Here is a 23,572-nt window from a genome sequence, read left to right as displayed (position 1 = left end):
GCAACTTGCAAGCATTAGGAAGAAACTCACATGCGTTTCTCTGAAAGAGAAGCAGTCTGTTCCAACACTTCAATTCACTGTGCGAAGTGAATGGAGTGTTGCCTCACTTTCTAAATGCTGTCCTTTCAGAGAAAATCACTTTCCTTTGAAAGTGCCTTAAGCTACTTGCAAGCATTAGGAAGAAACTCACATGCGTTTCTCTGAAAGAGAAGCAGTCTGTTCCAACACTTCAATTCACTGTGCGAAGTGAATGGAGTGTTGCGTTACTTTCTAAATGCTGTCCTTTCAGAGAAAATCACTCTCCTTTGAAAGTGCCTTAAGCTACTTACAAGCATTCAACAGAAACTCACATACATTTCTCTGAAAGAGAAGCAGTCTGTTCCAACACTTCAATTCACTGTGCGAAGTGAATGGAGTGTTGCTTCACTTTCTAAATTATGTCCTTTCAGAGAAAATCACTTTCTTTTGAAAGTGCCTTAAGCAACTTGCAAGCATTCACAAGAAACACTAATGCATTTCTATGACAGAGAAGCACTCTGTTCCAACACTTCAATTCACTGCACGAAGTGAATGGAGTGTTGCTTCACTTTCTAAATGCTGTCCTTTCAGAGAAAATCACTTTCCTTTGAAAGTGCCTTAAGCTTCTTACAAGCATTCACCAGAAACTCACATGCGTTTCACTGAAAGGGAAGCAGTCGGTTCCAACACTTCAATTCACTGTGCGAAGTGAATGGAGTGTTGCTTCACTTTCTAAATGCTGTCCTTTCAGAGAAAATCACTTTCCTTTGAAAGTGCCTTAAGCTACTTGCAAGCATTAGGAAGAAACTCACATGCGTTTCTCTGAAAGAGAAGCAGTCTGTTCCAACACTTCAATTCACTGTGTGAAGTGAATGGAGTGTTGCCTCACTTTCTAAATGCTGTCCTTTCAGAGAAAATCACTTTCCTTTGAAAGTGCCTTAAGCTACTTGCAAGCATTAGGAAGAAATTCACATGCGTTTCTCTGAAAGAGAAGCAGTCTGTTCCAACACTTCAATTCACTCTGTGAAGTGAATGGAGTGCTGCCTCACTTTCTAAATGCTGTCCTTTCAGAGAAAATCACTTTCCTTTGAAAGTGCCTTAAGCTACTTACAAGCATTCACCAGAAACTCACATGCATTTCTCTGAAAGAGAAGCAGTCTGTTCCAACACTTCAATTCACTGTTCGATGTGAATGGAGTGTTGCTTCACTTTCTAAATGCTGTCCTTTCAGAGAAAATCACTTTCCTTTGAAAGTGCCTTAAGCTACTTGCAAGCATTAGGAAGAAACTCAGATGCGTTTCTCTGAAAGAGAAGAAGTCTGTTCCAACACTTCAATTCACTGTGCGAAGTGAATGGAGTGTTGCTTCACTTTCTAAATGCTGTCCTTTCTGACAAAATCACTTTCCTTTGAAAGTGCCTTAAGCTACTTGCAAGCATTAGGAAGAAACTCACATGCGTTTCTCTGAAAGAGAAGCAGTCTGTTCCAACACTTCAATTCACTGTGTGAAGTGAATGGAGTGTTGCCTCACTTTCTAAATGCTGTCATCTCAGAGAAAATGACTTTCCTTTGAAAGTGCCTTAAGCTACTTACAAGCATTCAACAGAAACTCACATGCGTTTCTCTGAAAGTGAAGCAGTCTGTTCCAACACTTCAATTCACTCTGCGAAGTGAATGGAGTGTTGCTTCACTTTCTAAATGCTGTCCTTTCAGAGAAAATCACTTTCCTTTGAAAGTGCCTTAAGCTTCTTACAAGCATTCACCAGAAACTCACATGCGTTTCACTGAAAGAGAAGCAGTCGGTTCCAACACTTCAATTCACTGTGCGAAGTGAATGGAGTGTTGCTTCACTTTCTAAATGCTGTCCTTTCAGAGAAAATCACTTTCCTTTGAAAGTGCCTTAAGCAACTTGCAAGCATTAGGAAGAAACTCACATGCGTTTCTCTGAAAGAGAAGCAGTCTGTTCCAACACTTCAATTCACTGTGCGAAGTGAATGGAGTGTTGCCTCACTTTCTAAATGCTGTCCTTTCAGAGAAAATCACTTTCCTTTGAAAGTGCCTTAAGCTACTTGCAAGCATTAGGAAGAAACTCACATGCGTTTCTCTGAAAGAGAAGCAGTCTTTTCCAATACTTCAATTCAGTGTGCGAAGTGAATGGAGTGTTGCTTCACTTTATAAATGCTGTCCTTTCTGAGAAAATCACTTTCCTTTGAAAGTGCCTTAAGCTACTTGCAAGCATTAGGAAGAAACTCACATGTGTTTCTCTGAAAGAGAAGCAGTCTGTTCCAACACTTCAATTCACTGTGCGAAGTGAATGGAGTGTTGCTTCACTTTCTAAATGCTGTCCTTTCTGAGAAAATCACTTTCCTTTGAAAGTGCCTTAAGCTACTTGCAAGCATTCAACAGAAACTCACATGCGTTTCTCTGAAAGAGAAGCAGTCTGTTCCAACACTTCAATTCACTGTGTAAAGTGAATGGAGTGTTGCCTCACTTTCTAAATGCTGTCCTCTCAGAGAAAATCACTTTCCTTTGAAAGTGCCTTAAGCTACTTACAAGCATTCAACAGAAACTCACATGCGTTTCTCTGAAAGTGAAGCAGTCTGTTCCAACACTTCAATTCAATGTGCGAAGTGAATGGAGTGTTGCGTTACTTTCTAAATGCTGTCCTTTCAGAGAAAATCACTCTCCTTTGAAAGTGCCTTAAGCTACTTACAAGCATTCAACAGAAACTCACATACATTTCTCTGAAAGAGAAGCAGTCTGTTCCAACACTTCAATTCACTGTGCGAAGTGAATGGAGTGTTGCTTCACTTTCTAAATTATGTCCTTTCAGAGAAAATCACTTTCTTTTGAAAGTGCCTTAAGCAACTTGCAAGCATTCACAAGAAACACTAATGCATTTCTATGACAGAGAAGCACTCTGTTCCAACACTTCAATTCACTGCACGAAGTGAATGGAGTGTTGCTTCACTTTCTAAATGCTGTCCTTTCAGAGAAAATCACTTTCCTTTGAAAGTGCCTTAAGCTTCTTACAAGCATTCACCAGAAACTCACATGCGTTTCACTGAAAGGGAAGCAGTCGGTTCCAACACTTCAATTCACTGTGCGAAGTGAATGGAGTGTTGCTTCCCTTTTAAATGCTGTCCTTTCAGAGAAAATCACTTTCCTTTGAAAGTGCCTTAAGCTACTTGCAAGCATTAGGAAGAAACTCACATGCGTTTCTCTGAAAGAGAAGCAGTCTGTTCCAACACTTCAATTCACTGTGTGAAGTGAATGGAGTGTTGCCTCACTTTCTAAATGCTGTCCTTTCAGAGAAAATCACTTTCCTTTGAAAGTGCCTTAAGCTACTTGCAAGCATTAGGAAGAAACTCACATGCGTTTCTCTGAAAGAGAAGCAGTCTGTTCCAACACTTCAATTCACTCTGTGAAGTGAATGGAGTGCTGCCTCACTTTCTAAATGCTGTCCTTTCAGAGAAAATCACTTTCCTTTGAAAGTGCCTTAAGATACTTACAAGCATTCACCAGAAACTCACATGCATTTCTCTGAAAGAGAAGCAGTCTGTTCCAACACTTCAATTCACTGTTCGATGTGAATGGAGTGTTGCTTCACTTTCTAAATGCTGTCCTTTCAGAGAAAATCACTTTCCTTTGAAAGTGCCCTAAGCTACTTACAAGCATTCACCAGAAACTCACATGCGTTTCTCTGAAAGAGAAGCAGTCTGTTCCAACACTTCAATTCACTGTGCGAAGTGAATGGAGTGTTGCTTCACTTTCTAAATGCTGTCCTTTCAGAGAAAATCACTTTCCTTTGAAAGTGCCTTAAGCTACTTGCAAGCATTAGGAAGAAACTCACATGCGTTTCTCTGAAAGAGAAGCAGTCTGTTCCAACACTTCAATTCACTGTGTGAAGTGAATGGAGTGTTGCCTCACTTTCTAAATGCTGTCATCTCAGAGAAAATCACTTTCCTTTGAAAGTGCCTTAAGCTACTTACAAGCATTCAACAGAAACTCACATGCGTTTCTCTGAAAGTGAAGCAGTCTGTTCCAACACTTCAATTCACTCTGCGAAGTGAATGGAGTGTTGCTTCACTTTCTAAATGCTGTCCTTTCAGAGAAAATCACTTTCCTTTGAAAGTGCCTTAAGCTTCTTACAAGCATTCACCAGAAACTCACATGCGTTTCACTGAAAGAGAAGCTGTCGGTTCCAACACTTCAATTCACTGTGCGAAGTGAATGGAGTGTTGCTTCACTTTCTAAATGCTGTCCTTTCAGAGAAAATCACTTTCCTTTGAAAGTGCCTTAAGCAACTTGCAAGCATTAGGAAGAAACAAGCGTTTCTCTGAAAGAGAAGCAGTCTGTTCCAACACTTCAATTCACTGTGCGAAGTGCATGGAGTGTTGCCTCACTTTCTAAATGCTGTCCTTTCAGAGAAAATCACTTTCCTTTGAAAGTGCCTTAAGCTACTTGCAAGCATTAGGAAGAAACTCACATGCGTTTCTCTGAAAGAGAAGCAGTCTGTTCCAACACTTCAATTCACTGTGCGAAGTGAATGGAGTGTTGCTTCACTTTCTAAATGCTGTCCTTTCTGAGAAAATCACTTTCCTTTGAAAGTGCCTTAAGCTACTTGCAAGCATTCCACAGAAACTCACATGCGTTTCTCTGAAAGAGAAGCAGTCTGTTCCAACACTTCAATTCACTGTGTGAAGTGAATGGAGTGTTGCCTCACTTTCTAAATGCTGTCCTCTCAGAGAAAATCACTTTCCTTTGAAAGTGCCTTAAGCTACTTACAAGCATTCAACAGAAACTCACATGCGTTTCTCTGAAAGTGAAGCAGTCTGTTCCAACACTTCAATTCAATGTGTGAAGTGAATGGAGTGTTGCTTCACTTTCTAAATGCTGTCCTTTCAGAGAAAATCACTCTCCTTTGAAAGTGCCTTAAGCTACTTACAAGCATTCACCAGAAACTCACATGCGTTTCTCTGAAAGAGAAGCAGTCGGTTCCAACACTTCAATTCACTGTGCGAAGTGAATGGAGTGTTGCTTCACTTTCTAAATGCTGTCCTTTCAGAGAAAATCACTTTCCTTTGAAAGTGCCTTAAGCTACTTGCAAGCATTAGGAAGAAACTCACATGCCTTTCTCTGAAAGAGAAGCAGTCTGTTCCAACACTTCAATTCACTGTGCGAAGTGAATGGAGTGTTGCCTCACTTTCTAAATGCTGTCCTTTCAGAGAAAATCACTTTCCTTTGAAAGTGCCTTAAGCTACTTGTAAGCATTAGGAAGAAACTCACATGCGTTTCTCTGAAAGAGAAGCAGTCTGTTCCAACACTTCAATTCACTGTGCGAAGTGAATGGAGAGTTGCTTCACTTTCTAAATGCTGTCCTTTCAGAGAAAATCACTTTCCTTTGAAAGTGCCTTAAGCTACTTACAAGCATTCACCAGAAACTCACATGCGTTTCTCTGAAAGATAAGCAGTCTGTTCCAACACTTCAATTCACTGTGCGAAGTGAATGGAATGTTGCTTCACTTTGTAAATGCTGTCCTTTCAGAGAAAATCACTTTCCTTTGAAAGTGCCTTAAGCTACTTGCAAGCATTAGGAAGAAACTCAGATGCGTTTCTCTGAAAGAGAAGAAGTCTGTTCCAACACTTCAATTCACTGTGCGAAGTGAATGGAGTGTTGCTTCACTTTCTAAATGCTGTCCTTTCAGAGAAAATCACTTTCCTTTGAAAGTGCCTTAAGCTACTTGCAAGCATTAGGAAGAAACTCACATGCGTTTCTCTGAAAGAGAAGCAGTCTGTTCCAACACTTCAATTCACTGTGTGAAGTGAATGGAGTGTTGCCTCACTTTCTAAATGCTGTCATCTCAGAGAAAATCACTTTCCTTTGAAAGTGCCTTAAGCTACTTACAAGCATTCAACAGAAACTCACATGCATTCCTCTGAAAGTGAAGCAGTCTGTTCCAACACTTCAATTCACTCTGCGAAGTGAATGGAGTGTTGCTTCACTTTCTAAATGCTGTCCTTTCAGAGAAAATCACTTTCCTTTGAAAGTGCCTTAAGCTACTTACAAGCATTCAACAGAAACTCACATGCATTTCTCTGAAAGAGAAGCAGTCTGTTCCAACACTTCAATTCACTGTGCGAAGTGAATGGAGTGTTGCTTCACTTTCTAAATTATGTCCTTTCAGAGAAAATCACTTTCCTTTGAAAGTGCCTTAAGCAACTTGCAAGCATTCACAAGAAACACTAATGCGTTTCTATGAAAGAGAAGCACTCTGTTCCAACACATCATTTCACTGCACGAAGTGAATGGAGTGTTGCTTCACTTTCTAAATGCTGTCCTTTCAGAGAAAATCACTTTCCTTTGAAAGTGCCTTAAGCTACTTGCAAGCATTAGGAAGAAACTCACATGTGTTTCTCTGAAAGAGAAGCAGTCTGTTCCAACACTTCAATTCACTGTGCGAAGTGAATGGAGTGTTGCTTCACTTTCTAAATGCTGTCCTTTCAGAGAAAATCACTTTCCTTTGATAGTGCCTTAAGCTACTTGCAAGCATTAGGAAGAAACTCACATGTGTTTCTCTGAAAGAGAAGCAGTCTGTTCCAACACTTCAATTCACTGTGTGAAGTGAATAGAGTGTTGCCTCACTTTCTAAATGCTGTCCTTTCAGAGAAAATCACTTTCCTTTGAAAGTGCCTTAAGCTACTTACAAACATTTAACAGAAACTCACATGCGTTTCTCTGAAAGAGAAGCAGTCTTTTCCAATACTTCAATTCAGTGTGCGAAGTGAATGGAGTGTTGCTTCACTTTATAAATGCTGTCCTTTCTGAGAAAATCACTTTCCTTTGAAAGTGCCTTAAGCTACTTGCAAGCATTAGGAAGAAACTCACATGCGTTTCTCTGAAAGAGAAGCAGTCTGTTCCAACACTTCAATTCACTGTGCGAAGTGAATGGAGTGTTGCTTCACTTTCTAAATGCTGTCCTTTCAGAGAAAATCACTTTCCTTTGAAAGTGCCTTAAGCTACTTGCAAGCATTAGGAAGAAACTCACATGCGTTTCTCTGAAAGAGAAGCAGTGTGTTCCAACACTTCAATTCACTGTGTGAAGTGAATGGAGTGTTGCCTCACATTCTAAATGCTGTCCTTTCAGAGAAAATCACTTTCCTTTGAAAGTGCCTTAAGCTACCTTCAAGCATTTAACAGAAACTCACATGCATTTCTCTGAAAGAGAAGCAGTCTGTTCCAACACGTGAATTCACTGTTCGAGTGAAGGGAGTGTTGCTTCACTTTCTAAATGCTGTCCTTTCAGAGAAAATCACTTTCCTTTGAAAGTGCCTTAAGCTACTTACAAGCATTCACCAGAAACTCACATGCGTTTCTCTGAAAGAGAAGCAGTCTGTTCCAACACTTCAATTCACTGTGCGAAGTGAATGGAGTGTTGCTTCACTTTCTAAATGCTGTCCTTTCAGAGAAAATCACTTTCCTTTGAAAGTGCCTTAAGCTACTTGCAAGCATTTGGAAGAAACTCACATGCGTTTCTCTGAAAGAGAAGCAGTCTGTTCCAACACTTCAATTCACTGTGCGAAGTGAATGGAGTGTTGCTTCACTTTCTAAATACTGTCCTTTCAGAGAAAATCACTTTCCTTTGAAAGTGCCTTAAGCTACTTGCAAGCATTAGGAAGAAACTCACATGCGTTTCTCTGAAAGAGAAGCAGTCTGTTCCAACACTTCAATTCACTGTGCGAAGTGAATGGAGTGTTGCTTCACTTTCTAAATGCTGTCCTTTCTGAGAAAATCACTTTCCTTTGAAAGTGCCTTAAGCTACTTGCAAGCATTAGGAAGAAACTCACATGCGTTTCTCTGAAAGAGAAGCAGTCTGTTCCAACACTTTAATTCACTGTGTGAAGTGAATGGAGTGTTGCCTCACTTTCTAAATGCTGTCCACTCAGAGAAAATCACTTTCCTTTGAAAGTGCCTTAAGCTACTTGCAAGCATTCAACAGAAACTCACATGCGTTTCTCTGAAAGTGAAGCTGTCTGTTCCAACACTTCAATTCACTGTGCGAAGTGAATGGAGTGTTGCTTCACTTTCTAAATGCTGTCCTTTCAGAGAAAATCACTTTCCTTTGAAAGTGCCTTAAGCTACTTGCAAGCATTAGGAAGAAACTCACATGCGTTTCTCTGAAAGAGAAGCAGTTTGTTCCAACACTTCAATTCACTGTGTGAAGTGAATGGAGTGTTGCCTCGCTTTCTAAATGCTGTCCTTTCAGAGAAAATCACGTTCCTTTCAAAGTGCCTTATGCTACTTACAAGCATTCAACAGAAACTCACATGCGTTTCTCTGAAAGAGAAGCAGTCTGTTCCAACACTTCAATTCAATGTGCGAAGGGAATGGAGTGTTGCTTCACTTTCTAAATGCTGTCCTCTCAGAGAAAATCACTTTCCTTTGAAAGTGCCTTAAGCTACTTACAAGCATTAGGAAGAAACTCACATGCATTTCTCTGAAAGAGAAGCAGTCTGTTCCAACACTTCAGTTCACTGTGCGAAGTGAATGGAGTGTTGCTTCAGTTTCTAAATTATGTCCTTTCAGAGAAAATCACTTTCCTTTGAAAGTGCCTTAAGCCACTTGCAAGTATTCACAAGAAACACTAATGCGTTTCTATGAAAGAGAAGCACTCTCTTCCAACACTTCAAATCACTGCACGAAGGGAATGGAGTGTTGCTTCACTTTCTAAATGCTGTCCTTTCAGAGAAAATCACTTTCCTTTGAAAGTGCCTTAAGCCACTAGCAAGCATTCACAAGAAACACTAATGCGTTTCTCTGAAAGAGAAGCAGTCGGTTCCAACACTTCAATTCACTGTGCGAAGTGAATGGAGTGTTGCTTCACTTTCTAAATGCTGTCCTTTTAGAGAAAATCACTTTCCTTTGAAAGGGCCTTAAGCTACTTGCAAGCATTAGGAAGAAACTCACATGCGTTTCTCTGAAGGAGAAGCAGTCTGTTCCAACACTTCATTTCACTGTCCGAAGTGAATGGAGTGTTGCCTCACTTTCTAAATGCTGTCCTTTCAGAGAAAATCACTTTCCATTGAAAGTGCCCAAAACTACATTCAAGCATTCACAAAAAACTCACATGCGTTTCTCTGAAAGAGAAGCAGTCTGTTCCAACAGTTCAATTCAGTGTGCGAAGTGAATGGAGTGTTGCTTCACTTTCTAAATGCTGTCCTTTCAGAGAAAATCACTTTCCTTTGAAAGTGCCTTAAGCTACTTACAAGCATTCACCAGAAACTCACATGCGTTTCTCTGAAAGAGAAGCAGTCTGTTCCAACACTTCAATTCACTGTGCGAAGTGAATGGAGTGTTGCTTCACTTTCTAAATGCTGTCCTTTCAGCGAAAATCACTTTCCTTTGAAAGTGCCTTAAGATACTTGCAAGCATTAGGAAGAAACTCACATGCGTTTTTCTGAAAGAGAGCAGTCTGTTCCAACACTTCAATTCACTGTCCGAAGTGAATGGAGTGTTGCTTCACTTTCTAAATCCTGTCCTTTCAGAGAAAATCACTTTCCTTTGAAAGTGCCTTAAGCTACTTGCAAGCATTAGGAAGAAACTCACATGCGTTTCTCTGAAAGAGAAGCAGTTTGTTCCAACACTTCAATTCACTGTGTGAAGTGAATGGAGTGTTGCCTCGCTTTCTAAATGCTGTCCTTAAAGAGAAAATCACTTTCCTTTGAAAGTGCCTCAAGCAACTTGCAAGCATTCACAAGAAACACTAATGCGTTTCTATGAAAGAGAAGCACTCTGTTCCAACACTTCAATTCACTGCACGAAGGGAATGGAGTGTTGCTTCACTTTCTAAATGCTGTCCTTTCAGAGAAAATCACTTTCCTTTGAAAGTGCCTTAAGCTACTTACAAGCATTCAACAGAAACTCACATGCGTTTCTCTGAAAGAGAAGCAGTCTGTTCCAACACTTCAATTCACTGTGCGAAGTGAATGGAGTGTTGCTTCACTTTCTAAATGCTGTCCTTTCAGAGAAAATCACTTTCCTTTGAAAGTGCCTTAAGCAACTTGCAAGCATTCACAAGAAACACTAATGCGTTTCTATGAAAGAGAAGCACTCTGTTCCAACACTTCAATTCCCTGCACGAAGGGAATGGAGTGTTGATTCACTTTCTAAATGCTGTCCTTTCAGAGAAAATCACTTTCCTTTGAAAGTGCCTTAAGCTACTTACAAGCATTCAACAGAAACTCACATGCATTTCTCTGAAAGAGAAGCAATCTGTTCCAACACTTCAATTCTCTGTGCGAAGTGAATGGAGTGTTGCTTCACTTTCTAAATGCTGTCCTTTCAGAGAAAATCACTTTCCTTTGAAAGTGCCTTAAGCTACTTACAAGCATTCACCAGAAACTCACATGCGTTTCTCTGAAAGAGAAGCAGTCTGTTCCAACACTTCAATTCACTGTGCGAAGTGAATGGAGTGTTGCTTCACTTTCTAAATGCTGTCCTTTCAGAGAAAATCACTTTCCTTTGAAAGTGCCTTAAGCTACTTGCAAGCATTAGGAAGAAACTCACATGCGTTTCTCTGAAAGAGAAGCAGTCTGTTCCAACACTTCAATTCACTGTGCGAAGTGAATGGAGTGTTGTTTCACTTTCTAAATCCTGTCCTTTCAGAGAAAATCACTTTCCTTTGAAAGTGCCTTAAGCTACTAGCAAGCATTAGGAAGAAACTCACATGCGTTTCTCTGAAAGAGAAGCAGTCTGTTCCAACACTTCAATTCACTGTGTGAAGTGAATGGAGTGTTGCCTCGCATTCTAAATGCTGTCCTTTCAGAGAAAATCACTTTGCTTTCAAAGTGCCTTAAGCTACTTACAAGCATTCAACAGAAACTCACATGCGTTTCTCTGAAAGAGAAACAGTCTGTTCCAACACTTCAATTCAATGTGCGAAGTGAATGGAGTGTTGCTTCATTTTCTAAATGCTGTCCTTTCAGAGAAAATCACTTTCCTTTGAAAGTGCCTCAAGCAACTTGCAAGCATTCACAAGAAACACTAATGCGTTTCTATGAAAGAGAAGCACTCTGTTCCAACACTTCAATTCACTGCACGAAGGGAATGGAGTGTTGCTTCACTTTCTAAATGCTGTCCTTTCAGAGAAAATCACTTTCCTTTGAAAGTGCCTTAAGCTACTTACAAGCATTCAACAGAAACTCACATGCGTTTCTCTGAAAGAGAAGCAGTCTGTTCCAACACTTCAATTCACTGTGCGAAGTGAATGGAGTGTTGCTTCACTTTCTAAATGCTGTCCTTTCAGAGAAAATCACTTTCCTTTGAAAGTGCCTTAAGCAACTTGCAAGCATTCACAAGAAACACTAATGCGTTTCTATGAAAGAGAAGCACTCTGTTCCAACACTTCAATTCCCTGCACGAAGGGAATGGAGTGTTGATTCACTTTCTAAATGCTGTCCTTTCAGAGAAAATCACTTTCCTTTGAAAGTGCCTTAAGCTACTTACAAGCATTCAACAGAAACTCACATGCATTTCTCTGAAAGAGAAGCAATCTGTTCCAACACTTCAATTCTCTGTGCGAAGTGAATGGAGTGTTGCTTCACTTTCTAAATGCTGTCCTTTCAGAGAAAATCACTTTCCTTTGAAAGTGCCTTAAGCTACTTACAAGCATTCATCAGAAACTCACATGCGTTTCTCTGAAAGAGAAGCAGTCTGTTCCAACACTTCAATTCACTGTGCGAAGTGAATGGAGTGTTGCTTCACTTTCTAAATGCTGTCCTTTCAGAGAAAATCACTTTCCTTTGAAAGTGCCTTAAGCTACTTGCAAGCATTAGGAAGAAACTCACATGCGTTTCTCTGAAAGAGAGCAGTCTGTTCCAACACTTCAATTCACTGTGCGAAGTGAATGGAGTGTTGCTTCACTTTCTAAATCCTGTCCTTTCAGAGAAAATCACTTTCCTTTGAAAGTGCCTTAAGCTACTTGCAAGCATTAGGAAGAAACTCACATGCATTTCTCTGAAAGAGAAGCAGTCTGTTCCAACACTTCAATTCACTGTGCCAAGTGAATGGAGGGTTGCTTCACTTTCTAAATTATGTCCTTTCAGAGAAAATCACTTTCCTTTGAAAGTGCCTTAAGCCACTTGCAAGCATTCACAAGAAACACTAATGCGTTTCTATGAAAGAGAAGCACTCTGTTCCAACACTTCAATTCACTGCACGAAGGGAATGGAGTGTTGCTTCACTTTCTAAATGCTGTCCTTTCAGAGAAAATCACTTTCCTTTGAAAGTGCCTTAAGCCACTTGCAAGCATTCACAAGAAACACTAATGCGTTTCTATGAAAGAGAAGCAGTCTGTTCCAACACTTCAATTCACTGTGCGAAGTGAATGGAGTGTTGCTTCACTTTCTAAATGCTGTCCTTTTAGAGAAAATCACTTTCCTTTGAAAGGGCCTTAAGCTACTTGCAAGCATTAGGAAGAAACTCACATGCGTTTCTCTGAAGGAGAAGCAGTCTGTTCCAACACTTCAATTCACTGTGAGAAGTGAATGGAGTGTTGCCTCACTTTCTAAATGCTGTCCTTTCAGAGAAAATCACTTTCCATTGAAAGTGCCCAAAACTACTTTCAAGCATTCACAAAAAACTCACATGCGTTTCTCTGAAAGAGAAGCAGTCTGTTCCAACACTTCAATTCAGTGTGCGAAGTGAATATAGTGTTGCTTCACTTTCTAAATGCTGTCCTTTCAGAGAAAATCACTTTCCTTCGAATGTGCCTTAAGCTACTTACAAGCATTCAACAGAAACTCACATGCATTTCTCTGAAAGAGAAGCAATCTGTTCCAACACTTCAATTCTCTGTGCGAAGTGAATGGAGTGTTGCTTCACTTTCTAAATGCTGTCCTTTCAGAGAAAATCACTTTCCTTTGAAAGTTCCTTAAGCTACTTACAAGCATTCAACAGAAACTCACATGCATTTCTCTGAAAGAGAAGCAGTCTGTTCTAACACTTCAATTCACTGTGCGAAGTGAATGGAGTGTTGCTTCACTTTCTAAATGCTGTCCTTTCAGAGAAAATCACTTTCCTTTCAAAGTGCCTTAAGCTACTAACAAGCATTCAACAGAAACTCACATGCGTTTCTCTGAAAGAGAAACAGTCTGTTCCAACACTTCAATTCAATGTGCAAAGTGAATGGAGTGTTGCTTCACTTTCTAAATGCTGTCCTTTCAGAGAAAATCACTTTCCTTTGAAAGTGCCTTAAGCTACTTACAAGCATTCAACAGAAACACACATGCATTTCTCTGAAAGAGAAGCAGTCTGTTCCAACACTTCAATTCACTGTGCGAAGTGAATGGAGTGTTGCTTCACTTTCTAAATGCTGTCCTTTCAGAGAAAATCACTTTCCTTTGAAAGTGCCTTAAGCAACTTGCAAGCATTCACAAGAAACACTAATGCGTTTCTATGAAAGAGAAGCACTCTCTTCCAACACTTCCATTCACTGCACGAAGGGAATGGAGTGTTGCTTCACTTTCTAAATGCTGTCCTTTCAGAGAAAATCACTTTCCTTTCAAAGTGCCTTAAGCTACTTACAAGCATTCAACAGAAACTCACATGCGTTTCACTGAAACAGAAGCAGTCGGTTCCAACACTTCAATTCACTGTGCGAAGTGAATGGAGTGTTGCTTCACTTTCTAAATGCTGTCCTTTCAGAGAAAATCACTTTCCTTTGAAAGTGCCTTAAGCTACTTGCAAGCATTAGGAAGAAACTCACATGCGTTTCTCTGAAAGAGAAGCAGTCTGTTCCAACACTTCATTTCACTGTGCGAAGTGAATGGAGTGTTGCCTCACTTTCTAAATGCTGTCCTTTCAGAGAAAATCACTTTCCTTTGAAAGTGCCTTAAGCTACTTTCAAGCATTAGGAAGAAACTCACATGCGTTTCTCTGAAAGAGAAGCAGTCTGTTCCAACACTTCAATTCACTGTGCGAAGTGAATGGAGTGTTGCTTCACTTTCTAAATGCTGTACTTTCAGAGAAAATCACTTTCCTTTGAAAGTGCCTTAAGCAACTTGCAAGCATTCACAAGAAACACTAATGCGTTTCTATGAAAGAGAAGCACTCTGTTCCAACACTTCAATTCAATGCACGAAGGGAATGGAGTGTTGCTTCACTTTCTAAATGCTGTCCTTTCAGAGAAAATCACTTTCCTTTGAAAGTGCCTTAAGCTACTTACAAGCATTCAACAGAAACTCACATGCGTTTCTCTGAAAGAGAAGCAGTCTGTTCCAACACTTCAATTCACTGTGCGAAGTGAATGGAGTGTTGCTTCACTTTCTAAATGCTGTCCTTTCAGAGAAAATCACTTTCCTTTGAAAGTGCCTTAAGCAACTTGCAAGCATTCACAAGAAACACTAATGCGTTTCTCTGAAAGAGAAGCAGTCTGTTCCAACACTTCAATTCACTGCACGAAGGGAATGGAGTGTTGCTTCACTTTCTAAATGCTGTCCTTTCAGAGAAAATCACTTTCCTTTGAAAGTGCCTTAAGCTACTTACAAGCATTCAACAGAAACTCACATGCATTTCTCTGAAAGAGAAGCAATCTGTTCCAACACTTCAATTCTCTGTGCGAAGTGAATGGAGTGTTGCATCACTTTCTAAAAGCTGTCCTTTCAGAGAAAATCACTTTCCTTTGAAAGTGCCTTAAGCTACTTGCAAGCATTCAACAGAAACTCACATGCATTTCTGTGATTGAGAAGCAATCAGTTCAAACACTTCAATTCACTGTGCGAAATGAATGGAGTGTTGCTTCACTTTCTAAATGCTGTCCTTTCAGAGAAAATCACTTTCCTTTGAAAGTGCCTTAAGCTACTTACAAGCATTCATCAGAAACTCACATGCGTTTCTCTGAAAGAGAAGCAGGCTGTTCCAACACTTCAATTCACTGTGCGAAGTGAATGGAGTGTTGCTTCACTTTCTAAATGCTGTCCTTTCAGAGAAAATCACTTTCCTTTGAAAGTGCCTTAAGCTACTTGCAAGCATTAGGAAGAAACTCACATGCGTTTCTCTGAAAGAGAGCAGTCTGTTCCAACACTTCAATTCACTGTGCGAAGTGAATGGTTTGTTGCTTCACTTTCTAAATCCTGTCCTTTCAGAGAAAATCACTTTCCTTTGAAAGTGCCTTAAGCTACTTGCAAGCATTAGGAAGAAACTCACATGCATTTCTCTGAAAGAGAAGCAGTCTGTTCCAACACTTCAATTCACTGTGCGAAGTGAATGGAGGGTTGCTTCACTTTCTAAATTATGTTCTTTCAGAGAAAATCACTTTCCTTTGAAAGTGCCTTAAGCCACTTGCAAGCATTCACAAGAAACACTAATGCGTTTCTATGAAAGAGAAGCACTCTGTTCCAACACTTCAATTCACTGCACGAAGGGAATGGAGTGTTGCTTCACTTTCTAAATGCTGTCCTTTCAGAGAAAATCACTGTCCTTTGAAAGTGCCTTAAGACACTTGCAAGCATTCACAAGAAACTCACATGCATTTCTCTGAAAGAGAAGCAGTCTGTTCCAACACTTCAATTCACTGTGCGAAGTGAATGGAGTGTTGCTTCACTTTCTAAATGCTGTCATTTTAGAGAAAATCACTTTCCTTTGAAAGGGCCTTAAGCTACTTGCAAGCATTAGGAAGAAACTCACATGCGTTTCTCTGAAGGAGAAGCAGTCTGTTCCAACACTTCAATTCACTGTGCGAAGTGAATGGAGTGTTGCCTCACTTTCTAAATGCTGTCCTTTCAGAGAAAATCACTTTCCATTGAAAGTGCCCAAAACTACTTTCAAGCATTCACAAAAAACTCACATGCGTTTCTCTGAAAGAGAAGCAGTCTGTTCCAACACTTCAATTCAGTGTGCGAAGTGAATATAGTGTTGCTTCACTTTCTAAATGCTGTCCTTTCAGAGAAAATCACTTTCCTTTGAATGTGCCTTAAGCTACTTACAACCATTCAACAGAAACTCACATGCATTTCTCTGAAAGAGAAGCAATCTGTTCCAACACTTCAATTCTCTGTGCGAAGTGAATGGAGTGTTGCTTCACTTTCTAAATGCTGTCCTTTCAGAGAAAATCACTTTCCTTTGAAAGTGCCTTAAGCTACTTACAAGCATTCAACAGAAACTCACATGCATTTCTCTGAAAGAGAAGCAGTCTGTTCTAACACTTCAATTCACTGTGCGAAGTGAATGGAGTGTTGCTTCACTTTCTAAATGCTGTCCTTTCAGAGAAAATCACTTTCCTTTGAAAGTGCCTTAAGCTACTTACAAGCATTCACCAGAAACTCACATGCGTTTCTCTGAAAGAGAAGCAGTCTGTTCCAACACTTCAATTCACTGTGCGAAGTGAATGGAGTGTTGCTTCACTTTCTAAATGCTGTCCTTTCAGAGAAAATCACTTTCCTTTGAAAGTGCCTTAAGCTACTTGCAAGCATTAGGAAGAAACTCACATGCGTTTCTCTGAAAGAGAAGCAGTCTGTTCCAACACTTCAATTCACTGTGCGAAGTGAATGGAGTGTTGTTTCACTTTCAAAATCCTGTCCTTTCAGAGAAAATCACTTTCCTTTGAAAGTGCCTTAAGCTACTAGCAAGCATTAGGAAGAAACTCACATGCGTTTCTCTGAAAGAGAAGCAGTCTGTTCCAACACTTCAATTCACTGTGTGAAGTGAATGGAGTGTTGACTCGCTTTCTAAATGCTGTCCTTTCAGAGAAAATCACTTTGCTTTCAAAGTGCCTTAAGCTACTTACAAGCATTCAACAGAAACTCACATGCGTTTCTCTGAAAGAGAAGCAGTCTGTTCCAACACTTCAATTCACTGTGCGAAGTGAATGGAGTGTTGCTTCACTTTCTAAATGCTGTCCTTTCAGAGAAAATCACTTTCCTTTGAAAGTGCCTTAAGCAACTTGCAAGCATTCACAAGAAACATTAATGCGTTTCTATGAAAGAGAAGCACTCTGTTCCAACACTTCAATTCACTGCACGAAGGGAATGGAGTGTTGCTTCACTTTCTAAACGCTGTCCTTTCAGAGAAAATCACTTTCCTTTGAAAGTGCCTTAAGCTACTTACAAGCATTCAACAGAAACTCACATGCGTTTCTCTGAAAGAGAAGCAGTCTGTTCCAACACTTCAATTCACTGTGCGAAGTGAATGGAGTGTTGCTTCACTTTCTAAATGCTGTCCTTTCAGAGAAAATCACTTTCCTTTGAAAGTGCCTTAAGCAACTTGCAAGCATTCACAAGAAACATTAATGCGTTTCTATGAAAGAGAAGCACTCTGTTCCAACACTTCTATTCACTGCACGAAGGGAATGGAGTGTTGCTTCACTTTCTAAATGCTGTCCTTTCAGAGAAAATCACTTTCCTTTGAAAGTGCCTTAAGCTACTTACAAGCATTCAACAGAAACTCACATGCGTTTCTCTGAAAGAGAAGCAGTCTGTTCCAACACTTCAATTCACTGTGCGAAGTGAATGGAGTGTTGCTTCACTTTCTAAATGCTGTCCTTTCAGAGAAAATCACTTTCCTTTGAAAGTGCCTTAAGCTACTTGCAAGCATTAGGAAGAAACTCACATGCGTTTCTCTGAAAAAGAAGCAGTCTGTTCCAACACTTCAATTCACTGTGCGAAGTGAATGGAGTTTTGTTTCACTTTCTAAATCCTGTCCTTTCAGAGAAAATCACTTTCCTTTGAAAGTGCCTTAAGCTACTAGCAAGCATTAGGAAGAAACTCACATGCGTTTCTCTGAAAGAGAAGCAGTCTGTTCCAACACTTCAATTCACTGTGTGAAGTGAATGGAGTGTTGACTCGCTTTCTAAATGCTGTCCTTTCAGAGAAAATCACTTTGCTTTCAAAGTGCCTTAAGCTACTTACAAGCATTCAACAGAAACTCACATGCATTTCTCTGAAAGAGAAACAGTCTGTTCCAACACTTCAATTCAATGTGCGAAGTGAATGGAGTGTTGCTTCACTTTCTAAATGCTGTCCTTTCAGAGAAAATCACTTTCCTTTGAAAGTGCCTTAAGCTACTTACAAGCATTCAACAGAAACACACATGCATTTGTCTGAAAGAGAAGCAGTCTGTTCCAACACTTCAATTCACTGTGCGAAGTGAATGGAGTGTTGCTTCACTTTCTAAATGCTGTCCTTTCAGAGAAAATCACTTTCCTTTGTAAGTGCCTTAAGCAACTTGCAAGCATTCACAAGAAACACTAATGCGTTTCTATGAAAGAGAAGCACTCTGTTCCAACACTTCAATTCACTGCACGAAGGGAATGGAGTGTTGCTTCACTTTCTAAATGCTGTCCTTTCAGAGAAAATCAATTTCCTTTGAAAGTGCCTTAAGCTACTTACAAGCATTCAACAGAAACTCACATGCGTTTCTCTGAAAGAGAAGCAGTCTGTTCCAACACCTCAATTCACTGTGCGAAGTGAATGGAGTGTTGCTTCACTTTCTAAATGCTGTCCTTTCAGAGAAAATCACTTTCCTTTGAAAGTGCCTTAAGCAACTTGCAAGCATTCACAAGAAACACTAATGCGTTTCTATGAAAGAGAAGCACTCTGTTCCAACACTTCAATTCACTGCACGAAGGGAATGGAGTGTTGCTTCACTTTCTAAATGCTGTCCTTTCAGAGAAAATCACTTTCCTTTGAAAGTGCCTTAAGCTACTTACAAGCATTCAACAGAAACTCACATGCGTTTCTCTGAAAGAGAAGCAGTCTGTTCCAACACTTCAATTCACTGTGCGAAGTGAATGGAGTGTTGCTTCACTTTCTAAATGCTGTCCTTTCAGAGAAAATCACTTTCCTTTGAAAGTGCCTTAAGCTACTTACAAGCATTCAACAGAAACTCACATGCATTTCACTGAAAGCGAAGCAGTCTGTTCCAACACTTCAATTCACTGTGCGAAGTGAATGGAGTGTTGCTTCACTTTCTAAATGCTGTCCTTTCAGAAAAAATCACTTTCCTTTGAAAGTGCCTAAAGCTACTTGCAAGCATTAGGAAGAAACTCACATGCGTTTCTCTGAAAGAGAAGCAGTCTGTTCCAACACTTCAATTCACTGTGTGAAGTGAATGGAGTGTTGCCTCACTTTCTAAATGCTGTCCTTTCAGAGAAAATCACTTTCCTTTGAAAGTGCCTTAAGATACTTACAAGCATTCAACAGAAACTCACATGCGTTTCTCTGAAAGAGAAGCAGTCTGTTCCAACACTTCATTTCACTGTGCGAAGTGAATGGAGTGTTGCTTCACTTTCTAAATGCTGTCCTTTTAGAGAAAATCACTTTCCTTTGAAAGTGCCTTAAGTTACTTGCAAGCATTAGGAAGAAACCCACATGCGTTTCTCTGAAGGAGAAGCAGTCTGTTCCAACACTTCAATTCACTGTGCGAAGTGAATGGAGTGTTGCCTCACTTTCTAAATGCTGTCCATTCAGAGAAAATCACTTTCCTTTGAAAGTGCCCAAAACTACTTTCAAGCATTCACAAAAAACTCACATGCGTTTCTCTGAAAGAGAAGCAGTCTGTTCCAACATTTCAGTTCAGTGTGCGAAGTGAATATAGTGTTGCTTCACTTTCTAAATGCTGTCCTTTCAGAGAAAATCACTTTCCTTTGAATGTGCCTTAAGCTACTTACAAGCATTCAACAGAAACTCACATGCATTTCTCTGAAAGAGAAGCAATCTGTTCCAACACTTCAATTCTCTGTGCGAAGTGAATGGAGTGTTGCTTCACTTTCTAAATGCTGTCCTTTCAGAGAAAATCACTTTCCTTTGAAAGTGCCTTAAGCTACTTACAAGCATTCATCAGAAACTCACAAGCATTTCTCTGAAAGAGAAGCAGTCTGTTCTAACACTTCAATTCACTGTGCGAAGTGAATGGAGTGTTGCTTCACTTTCTAAATGCTGTCCTTTCAGAGAAAATCACTTTCCTTTGAAAGTGCCTTAAGCTACTTACAAGCATTAGGAAGAAACTCACATGCATTTCTCTGAAAGAGAAGCAGTCTGTTCAAACACTTCAATTCACTGTGCGAAGTGAATGGAGTGTTGCTTCACTTTCTAAATGCTGTCCTTTCAGAGAAAATCACTTTCCTTTGAAAGTGCCTTAAGCTACTTGCAAGCATTAGGAAGAAACTCACATGCGTTTCTCTGAAAGAGAAGCAGTCTGTTCCAACACTTCAATTCACTGTGCGAAGTGAATGGAGTGTTGCTTCACTTTCTAAATCGTGTCCTTTCAGAGAAAATCACTTTCCTTTGAAAGTGCCTTAAGCTACTAGCAAGCATTAGGAAGAAAATCACATGGGCTTCTCTGAAAGAGAAGCAGTCTGTTCCAACACTTCAATTCACTGTGTGAAGTGAATGGAGTGTTGTCTCGCTTTCTAAATGCTGTCCTTTCAGAGAAAATCACTTTCCTTTCAAAGTGCCTTAAGCTACTTACAAGCATTCAACAGAAACTCACATGCGTTTCTCTGAAAGAGAAGCAGTCTGTTCCAACACTTCAATTCAATGTGCGAAGTGAATGGAGTGTTGCTTCACTTTCTAAATGCTGTCCTTTCAGAGAAAATCACTTTCCTATGAAAGTGCCTTAAGCTACTTACAAGCATTCAACAGAAACTCACATGCATTTCTCTGAAAGAGAAGCAGTCTGTTTCAACACTTCAATTCACTGTGCGAAGTGAATGGAGTGTTGCTTCACTTTCTAAATGCTGTCCTTTCAGAGAAAATCACTTTCCTTTGAAAGTGCCTTAAGCAACTTGCAAGCATTCACAAGAAACACTAATGCGTTTCTATGAAAGAGAAGCACTCTATTCCAACACTTCAATTCACTGCACTAAGGGAATGGAGTGTTGCTTCACTTTCTAAATGCTGTCCTTTCAGAGAAAATCACTTTCCTTTGAAAGTGCCTTAAGCTACTTACAAGCATTCAACAGAAACTCACATGCGTTTCTCTGAAAGAGAAGCAGTCTGTTCCCACACTTCAATTCACTGTGCGAAGTGAATGGAGTGTTGCTTCACTTTCTAAATGCTGTCCTTTAAGAGAAAATCACTTTCCTTTGAAAGTGCCTTAAACTACTTGCAAGAATTCACAACAAACTCACATGCGTTTCTCTGAAAGAGAAGCAGTCTGTTCCAACACTTCAATTCACTGCACGAAGTGAATGGAGTGTTGCTTCACTTTCTAAATGCTGTCCTTTCAGAGAAAATCACTTTCCTTTGAAAGTGCCTTAAGCAACTTGCAAGAATTCACAACAAACTCACATGCGTTTCTCTGAAAGAGAAGCAGTCTGTTCCAACACTTCAATTCACTGTGCGAAGTGAATGGAGTGTTGCTTCACTTTCTAAATTATGTCCTTTCAGAGAAAATCACCTTCCTTTGAAAGTGCCTTAAGCAACTTGCAAGCATTCACAAGAAACACTAATGCGTTTCTATGAAAGAGAAGCACTCTGTTCCAACACTTCAATTCACTGCACGAAGTGAATGGAGTGTTGCTTCACTTTCTAAATGCTGTCCTTTCAGAGAAACTCACTTTCCTTTGAAAGTGCCTTAAGCTATTTACAAGCATTCAACAGAAACTCACATGCGTTTCTCTGAAAGAGAAGCAGTCTGTTCCAACACATCAATTCAATGTGCGAAGTGAATGGAGTGTTGCTTCACTTTCTAAATGCTGTCCTTTCTGAGAAAATCACTTTCCTTTGAAAGTGCCTTAAGCTACTTGCAAGCATTAGGAAGAAACTCACATGCGTTTCTCTGAAAGAGAAGCAGTCTGTTCCAACACTTCAATTCACTGTGCGAAGTGAATGGAGTGTTGCTTCACTTTCTAAATGCTGTCCTTTCAGAGAAAATCACTTTCCTTTGAAAGTGCCTTAAGCTACTTGCAAGCATTAGGAAGAAACTCACATGCGTTTCTCTGAAAGAGAAGCAGTGTGTTCCAACACTTCAATTCACTGTGTGAAGTGAATGGAGTGTTGCCTCACTTTCTAAATGCTGTCCTTTCAGAGAAAATCACTTTCCTTTGAAAGTGCCTTAAGCTACTTACAAGCATTCAACAGAAACTCACATGCATTTCTCTGAAAGAGAAGCAGTCTGTTCCAACACTTGAATTCACTGTTCGAAGTGAAGGGAGTGTTGCTTCATTTTCTAAATGCTGTCCTTTCAGAGAAAATCACTTTCCTTTGAAAGTGCCTTAAGCTACTTACAAGCATTCACCATAAACTCACATGCGTTTCTCTGAAAGAGAAGCAGTCTGTTCCAACACTTCAATTCACTGTGCGAAGTGAATGGAGTGTTGCTTCACTTTCTAAATGCTGTCCTTTCAGAGAAAATCACTTTCCTTTGAAAGTGCCTTAAGCTACTTGCAAGCATTAGGAAGAAACTCACATGCCTTTCTCTGAAAGAGAAGCAGTCTGTTCCAACACTTCAATTCACTGTGCGATATGAATGGAGTGTTGCCTCACTTTCTAAATGCTGTCCTTTCAGAGAAAATCACTTTCCTTTGAAAGTGCCTTAAGCTACTTACAAGCATTCAACAGAAACTCACATGCATTTCTCTGAAAGAGAAGCAGTCTGTTCCAACACTTCAATTCACTGTTCGAAGTGAAGGGAGTGTTGCTTCACTTTCTAAATGCTGTCCTTTCAGAGAAAATCACTTTCCTTTGAAAGTGCCTTAAGCTACTTACAAGCATTCACCAGAAACTCACATGCGTTTCTCTGAAAGAGAAGCAGTCTGTTCCAACACTTCAATTCACTGTGCGAAGTGAATGGAGTGTTGCTTCACTTTCTAAATGCTGTCCTTTCAGAGAAAATCACTTTCCTTTGAAAGTGCCTTAAGCTACTTGCAAGCATTAGGAAGAAACTCACATGCGTTTCTCTGAAAGAGAAGCAGTCTGTTTCAACACTTCAATTCACTGTGCGAAGTGAATGGAGTGTTGCTTCACTTTCTAAATGCTGTCCTTTCTGAGAAAATCACTTTCCTTTGAAAGTGCCTTAAGCTACTTGCAAGCATTAGGAAGAAACTCACATGCGTTTCTCTGAAAGAGAAGCAGTCTGTTCCAACACTTTAATTCACTGTGTGAAGTGAATGGAGTGTTGCCTCACTTTCTAAAGGCTGTCCTCTCAGAGAAAATCACTTTCCTTTGAAAGTGCCTTAAGCTACTTGCAAGCATTCAACAGAAACTCACATGCATTTCTCTGAAAGAGAAGCAGTCTGTTCCAACACTTCAATTCACTGTGCGAAGTGAATGGAGTGTTGCTTCACTTTCTAAATTATGTCCTTTCAGAGAAAATCACTTTCCTTTGAAAGTGCCTTAAGCAACTTGCAAGCATTCACCAGAAACTCACATGCGTTTCTCTGAAAGAGAAGCAGTGTGTTCCAACACTTCAATTCACTGTGCGAAGTGAATGGAGTGTTGCTTCACTTTCTAAATGCTGTCCTTTCAGAGAAAATCACTTTCCTTTGAAAGTGCCTTAAGCTACTTGCAAGCATTAGGAAGAAACTCACATGCGTTTCTCTGAAAGAGAAGCAGTCTGTT

Source organism: Myodes glareolus, chromosome 7 (genome assembly GCF_982192425.1).
Source record: "Myodes glareolus chromosome 7, mMyoGla1.1, whole genome shotgun sequence".
NCBI lineage: Eukaryota > Metazoa > Chordata > Mammalia > Rodentia > Cricetidae > Myodes > Myodes glareolus.
This window is presented reverse-complemented; position numbering follows the sequence as displayed.